The sequence below is a fragment of the Dunckerocampus dactyliophorus genome, chromosome 2 (assembly GCF_027744805.1).
Source record: "Dunckerocampus dactyliophorus isolate RoL2022-P2 chromosome 2, RoL_Ddac_1.1, whole genome shotgun sequence".
NCBI lineage: Eukaryota > Metazoa > Chordata > Actinopteri > Syngnathiformes > Syngnathidae > Dunckerocampus > Dunckerocampus dactyliophorus.
This window is the reverse complement of record NC_072820.1, coordinates 10,814,950-10,823,188: the sequence shown is the minus strand read 5'-3', so window position 1 is coordinate 10,823,188 and position 8,239 is coordinate 10,814,950.

The following is an 8,239-nucleotide window of genomic DNA, read 5'->3' as shown; positions in this document are numbered from 1 at the left end:
TGGAGCCCCCCCAAGCTAATTAGCTAAACATTGGCTGGGTGGTTGATTGCGAGCGCATCTTAGATGTCTTTGCCGATAAAAGGACAGGAAGTAACACACCAGTGACCTGATTTCTCAGTTTTCATGCCCAATCCAACTTATTTTATGACATAGAGACACACAGAAATTGGTTCATATACCTCATTTCTTACAATTATTCTTGATTTTAAAAAATTATGTAGTGGCTCGGGAGGTAGAGCAGGTCATCCACAAATCGGAAGGTTGGCGTTTCGATCCTCGCTCCCTCCCGTCATTGTCGTCGTGTCCCTGGGCAAGACACTTCACCCACCTTGCCTCCAGTGCTGCCCACACTGGTGTATGAATGTGAATGAATGTTTGGTGGTGGTCCGTCGGAGGGGCCGTAGGCGCAAATTGGCAGCCACGTTTCCGTCAGACTACCCCAGGGCAGCTGTGGCTACAGATGTAGCTTACCACCACCGGTGTGTGACTGAGGAGTGAATAATAAATAGATAGATTATTGATCTCCAAGAGAAATTCACAATGAATAATGGGTTCACTTCATTGTGAAGCGCTTTGGGGGCCTTAAAAAACCTAATCCATTATTGTTATGATTAGAAATCTACAACATAAGATAAGTCATACTTTCTTGCAATCGAATGACTTTATTTTGTCATAAAATTCAGACTTTAATTCTTGTAAAATCACAAATTGTCATGAAATTACACTTTCATTCTTGTTATATTACAAGTTTATTTCTTAAAAATGTGACTTTCTCACCCAAAGTTCCGATTTCATTCTTGACGAAATGATGACTTTAAAATGACATTGCTGGCTTTTGTAACTACAACTTTTTCTGATAATGATATAACTTTATTCTCATGAAGCTATGACTTTTTTGTGTGTGTGTAAAATCCTATATTCCTTTTGTTTTCTTTTCAGTTAGTCTCTTTTAGGTCTTTGTGAAATATTAAGCAGAGCTTTAGTTTGGCTGAAAGGGTCAAGTTTTCATCGTCATTTGTGCGTCTGTTTGTTGTTTGCAGAACCACAGAAGATCATGAAAAATGGATACGTTGGAAGATGCCAGTACATTTTTGTGGATAAAGGTATTGTAATGTCAGTCGTTTTTCCGTGTGTTCCTTCCTGAGTGCACGTGTCTTAACTTTCTGGAAAATGATGTCAGGTTTCTTACGTGATATTGAGCTCATTTTGGATTGCTTGGCCTTGGTGGAGGTCTGCTCTGAACTCAGTGCCATTGTAACTGTCAGAAATGCAACCAGAGATGATGGAGTTTTGAATGGATATCATCTTTAAAGCATTTGAATCGCTGCAGTGGTGCTAATCAGACATGTTTACATGCGAGCTTGTGTTGGGCCTTTTAAAGAGCACAGGTCTGGGTTGGCGTCGCCACCTGCTCAGCTCCTCTGACAATACCTCTGTTACAAGCGCACAAACAAAGACTTAAAGAAAAGTGTGTGTCTGTGTCGCGCTCTGTGTTTTGTGTGTTTTTGCCCCCAGAAAAGCAACCATTCATTACGCTGACAAAAGGAGCTAAAGAAATGCATTATCATGATTAATCTTGTGTGAGACTGTGGGTGGTAGCTCCGGCTCGTCTCCTAAACTGACAAGAAACGTTTTTAACGCACAAAACTGTCACTCTTGTTGCCTTTTCATTGATATCTGCTTAATTATAGAAAAGTCATGTCGACTCGCTGGGGTTTTCCCCCAGAAATATGTGAAGTGAAAATGAAGGGGAACACCCAAGATGAAAATGTTTTATGACGAGGTTTAATTTTTTTGTTGTCACACTTTTTACAATCAAAGGTTTGAGAAAAGACGGACTCTGATAACACATAAGAATTTTTAAAAAGAGAGAAAGTAAGGAAATGTTTCATTTCTAATCATCTTTGTATTATTTTGTTAGCTTTTCTTAACCTATATCATCCTGAAATCAGTATTATTTGGGTTCTTTTCATTGAAAATGATGTTGTTACCTCAGTAAAAATGTATATGCAAAGTTTTTCTTGTAATATTACAACTTGATCTTTTAGAAATAAATTTTAACTTAACGTTAAACAAATATTTCAACTTCATGGTAAAAATAATCATATTTTTTTGTTACATTAGGACTTTATTCTTTTAAAAACATTCTCATAACATTACAACCAGCGTCGCCACCAGGAATTCTGGGCCCCATGAAAAAAAAAAAAAAAAAAATCATGTTTCTCTCATTCCTTGTTTCACTACCAGACATTATTTTATTAGGCGCTGGCAGCATAGTTTCACTCTGCTCTGCCGCCACTGCCGCCTGACAGGCAACACGCTGCACCCACCAAGGCTACTAGAATTGAATAGGACTGTCCATTCGGCCGCAAATGAATGGAACAGAGTGTGGTACATCATGGAGCAGAAAGTCCGCCATGATGGTGAGCAAGAGAGGTGGGCGGGGCTAGGCGGACAACACATATTCACTAGCGCTGAGCTGAGTGTGAAATAAAGTTATACGCTGTGCGTACACTTTGATGAAACGGATGAATGTTATTTACTGAACACAGTGGATTTATAAGTGCATACATACATATAAATGTGTACAAATCCATGACTGCAGAAATACGTCCTACATGTAGATAGATATCAATAAAAACCTGAGCAGCAGTATGAAAGACATGTTTACAATGCAATGTTTCTGGATCCTGCTCACCGTTATGGCGGCCAAACCCGCGCAGGGCCTCCTACGGAAGTGGATGCAGATTGACAGTCCTGTTCAGTTCTAGTGTCCTTCACAGCTACTAAGCACTAAGGCAGTAGTGGACCAAACCATTTCATGTAGCTATGATGGGGGGGGGGGTCAGTCAATATGGAAGTTTACTTTTGGGCAATGGTCAATTGTAGACTATATTTGTTTGTTTTTTTAAATCACAACCAGATAGCAAAATTATTTACCTATTTAATGGTGTCCCTGTCAGTCTGGGCCTTTGGAATTGTCCTAACTTTCCCCCCTTTGGGACGCCCCTGATTACAACTTTATTTAAGAAAAAAACAACAATTTTTCATATTTCAACTTTATTGTATATTTTTTTTTGTTATATTATGACTTTATTGTCCATCAGTTGCCATTTATTCTCTTAGTATTATGATTTTATTCTAAGAATAAATTCAGATTTTTTTCTTGGAAAACTTCATTTTTATTATGTTCTGATTTTATTGTAAAAAATGTTAAATTTTTTGTCTTATTATTCAAACTTATTCTTTAAAAAAAAATTCTTATGTTTTTTTATTCTAAAATCTTGTTTCTCTCAATATTACTGCTTAATATTAAATATTATATAAATATAATATATAAATATAAATGTAATGTATAAATAATTATATGAATATAATATTTTTTCTTATAATATTCCAACTTCTAAAACAAAATGCAATTTTTAGACTTTATTTAGACTTTATTCTCAAAAAGGCGCTAGTTTTTTGCTCGTTATATTATCTCTTTATTCACACGATATCGCATTCACAAAATATTTTGACTTGACATGACACATTTACCATTTTTAATGTTTCTTTTTCCGACACTTTAGATGCTAATTGCCTGGTCCTTTTCCAGCCCGGCACCTGAAGCTTGTTCTTCGGCAGCCAGTGCACACTGCCAGTTAAATGTTAGCCACACCTTCTCATTCAGCAGCATGGGTCAGTGTCTCCAAACCTTTGACTGGTAGTGTATGTGAGTGTGCTTTAAGTTTTGAAAGCACAGATTTACCACTTTTATCCAAACGTGTCTACTTTTTTGGGCACATTAAGCAACCTTCTCATCATTCCGACCATGTTTGACCCTTAGGAACTTGAATGCAACAATAGGATGCCCTGATATCGCTGGTCACTAATGTAGAATAAGCACTGCAGATATATTATACTCGCTGTGGTGGCATATGTTCAATCTTCACTATGTCTGAGGCCCTGAAATGAATTGTTCCATCCAGTTTACGATCCCTGAGAGGTGGAAAAAAAGAACAAATGCTGTTTTCAAGCAGCCTGGACGCCTCTTCCTTTTCTAAATAAACACGTGGTGGGCCTCAACCTTCAGGGTGTTGGCTGCTGTGAGACGGCTGGATGCCAGAGCGGTTCCGTAGGGCTGCCTATGGCACATACAGAACCCCAGACAGAAAGCCAGCCATGCATGCATGGACGAACAGACAGATGGATGGAGTCGCTGGGGAGACATGAAATGCACGGTGGTTGGTGGTAGTGGAGGGGAGAAATGACTGGGAAGGAGTTGCAGGAAAGATGGAGGCCAGAAGAGGAGTAAAAGCAAGTATGGAAGTCAGAATAGAGATGTGATGAGCATCTGGGACAGAAAGAGGCTTGGGTGTGTGCGGACTCCCAGGCGCTGTGATGGAAGATATCTGCACAACGCATGGTCATCTCACGCGGTTTATTTATCCAAGGCCTCCAGACCAGGCCTCGGACCTCCCTGAGTTTGTTAGGCTTGAAGGGGGCCCCTACCACACAACCCAATTCCTCACATTCCATTTTAGCTTCCATTTCCAGCTGCCTGTTTCGCTCTACCACTCAACCCCAGCCAACACAAACTATCATTCCATAAATGTGAGCATATCCCTACAGTGTATGGTCACCTCCGTAGGAACAGATGGAGAAGGAGGTGCACACAGAAGTTGTGACGTGGTCACACAAGTCCGATCAGTCCACAACAGCATCCTCTTTTACACTACGGACCATCAAGTGGAATCCAGAACAGTAGTATATGAAATAATAATACAATGATAATACAATCATTATCTAAAGATATGAAGTCAAATATTACAAAAGTGAAGCTACAATTTTACGGAAAAAAAATGTGAATTTTATGGAATTCCTTTCATAATATTCAAAGGGGAAAAAAAAGCTGTGATTTTACGAGAATTAAGCGGTAACATTTTTCTGAACCAATAAAGTCGAGCTACTACGAGGAAAAAAGTCATTACTTTGCAAGAAAGAGGTTATAATAATACTGTACAAGGGAAAAGGTTGTGATTTTAGACAAATAAGTCTTAATATTACAAGAAAAATATAAAATAGAATATTTTTAGATCATATTTAATAATATCATTAATAATAGTATTAAGTAATATTAGGTGAGGTCAAAAAAAACAAAATTTTAAGACAATGAAATCATAATTTTATGTATTAATATTAGGGCCGGCAAAAATAACGCGTTCATTCATTTATTCATGAATTCCGATACATTTTTTTGTGTAATTAAGCAAGCACTGTGCACAGTGGAGCGTCCCCCCACCGTCACACAGCGTCTGACGCTGTTTTCTAACTTCATTCTGACCCGAACACATCAAGAGCAGCACAATTCCAGCACCATACAGTATACCACATGTATCTCCAACTCACGCACACGTCTCTAGTCCGCTCATCCTGGGAAAGACACTGCCTCGTTCTCGTTACAAGAATGCGAGATGCGTTCAGGGACACTCTGAACATCACAAAAAGGACTTTATAATGCGTGTAAATAAACAGGACGATAAAGAAAACCATGAAGTGGACTCACTTCGTAGCTGTTCATTTGCATCTACAATTTTCTACATTTAAGTATGCTGGAAAATACACTGAAAACAATTAGATTTACCTTAAATTACGTGATGTCTATGAACGCAACCCCTCATAATAACACGGTATAAAGTGTGATTCAAATGTTGTGCTACTACTAGAGAGACTAGTGTTAGACAAATAGATTTTTATATATGCATAGATAGATGGATGGATGGATGGATGGATGGATGGATGGATGGATGGATGGATGGATGGATGAATGAATGGATGGATGGATGGATGGACGGATGGACAGATGGACAGAAAGACCGATGGATAGATAGACAGATAGACAGATGTACAGATAGACAGATGGACAGATAGACAGATGGATAGATGATAGATAGACAGATAGATGGATAGATAGACAGATAGATGCATAGCTAGATAGATAGACAGATGGATAGATAGACAGATAGATACTGTAGACAGACAGACAGACAGACAGATAGGGTCGATACTTTATTCATCTCCAAGAGAAATGTATTTTACTATTTCATTCTGAAGATTAGAAAACAGTTTAGTCTGAGAACCTTCTTTTGCTGGCTCATGTGAGCAGCTTTCTGAACTCATGAAATCATGCATGTCAAGACGTGGAAACTTTCCAAAGGTCTCCTTCACAGATAGGGGGCAGGCACCTCCGAGGGAAGGAAGGAGGGTTTCATGTGTTGAATAAGTCCTGTGATGTTTTAATGCTAATTTGTGCATGCATAGCAAAATGTGACCTGGCATAAGGGTACGGATACATAGACCTACTAGTAACGACCGCAACGTATCTCACCTGACATCCTCTACAGCAGGGGCCGGGAACCTTTGCCATGAAAGCCACATATTTTAAAATGTATTTCCGTGAGAGCCATATAATTTTTTTTAACATTGAATCCAACCAAAGGCCGCACGGTGGCTTAGTGGTTAGCATGTTGGCCACGCAGTCAGGAGATCGGGAAGATCTGGGTTCGTTGGGCATCTCTCGTTGGGAGTTTGCATGTTCTCCCCGTGCGTGCGTGGGTTTTCTCCGGGTACTCCGGTTTCCTCCCACATTCCAAAAACATGCATGTTAGGTTAATTGGTGACTCTAAATTGTCCATAGGTATGAATGTTAGTGTGAATGGTTGTTTGTCTATATGTGCCCTGCGATTGGCTGGCGACCAGTCTAGGGTGTACCCCGCCTCTCGCCCGAAGTCAGCTGGGATAGGCTCCAGCATACTCACAACCGTAGTGAGGATAAGCGGCATAGAAAACTGATGGATGGATACAACCACAAGACCAACAATTTTAGAATATTATAAGTCCCTGAATTTATTCTTTTTCAGAACATTGTTATACTGAAGGTATCCAATAATAAAAAAGATACCCGTTACCATTAGTGCAGCTTCTGGTGCTATACGGTGTGGCACCGCACTTCGTATCTTTCTTTCTTTTCACCATCTTCTTCATCAAAAGGGTCGACTCTGCAGAATTGGCTAGCTGACTATTTGATTAAAGGAGGGAAGTTTACTTACTGCACATAAACTCTGACTCCGACACCAGTTTCATTTTCCATTGTCATTACGTCACAGGGGTTACGCCTCCGATCAGGAAATAACAACAGGCAATTTCAAGTGTTGACCGTTTTTTTATCACAACACACAGCTCACTATAGTCCTTGACATTGCACATTATTTACAGGTAAAAAATATAAATATAAAGGTGCAAAATGTAAAAATTAAGGTGCAAAATGCTAAACATTTTAACATAAAGATGGAATGTTGCAAGCTTGGGTTTGTGGGGAGCTCGTAGCATAGGGATATCACTACGCGCTCTCGCCTGTCCATTGTTGTGTATGTGTGCCACAGTGGATGAAGGCTGAGAGCATGTACTGTATATAAAACCAAAAAAACCTTGTTGGAGGTTTTTGGAGGTGTTTTAATAGCGGTCTCTGTAGGCGACATACGTGTGTCCCATTACGTGCATTAATGAGCTGTCTGTTTTTATCTGTTTTTATATCTTTAGAACCTCACACAAAAGAGAAAGACGTGTGTTCGTGTCTCACATAAGGATTGTGGATGATGGACAAAGTTCCATAAAAAGTGCAGTTTTCCTTAAAGGTTTCTGACTTCATCATGGATCTCCGAGAATCTCCTCTTGAGGCTGTTGTTCTGTGATTGTACATTTCCAATCTGTGTTAGCAGCTATCAGTGTGTTTCAATTCAGAATTATGGAAATGGCATCGGTGTTACAATGTGTGTTAAAACTGCACATTTTGGGGTGGCCTTTTATTGTGGCACCCCTGTGAAATAATCATGCTGTGTGATCGGCATCTTGACATGCCACACATGAAGTGGATGGATTATCTCAGCCAAGGGGAAATGCTCACCAGAACAGATTTAGATGGATTTGTGAACAATATTTGAGACAAATGGGCCTTTTGTGTATATAGAAAAGGTTTTGGATCTTTGATGGGAGTTTATATATTTGTTGAGTGTAGGCCTACAGTATATACAGGATGTGTGGATGCATAGGCGGCAAACACAGACAATTGCCAGCGGCCCCTAACATCTCATAAAAACTGATTCTTGATTCTTTTTCTTCAATTGAAAGTACATATGACTATTTTAGTCTTAATTCATGTGCTTAAAACTACATCCAAATGTGTATTCTGTCATAATCG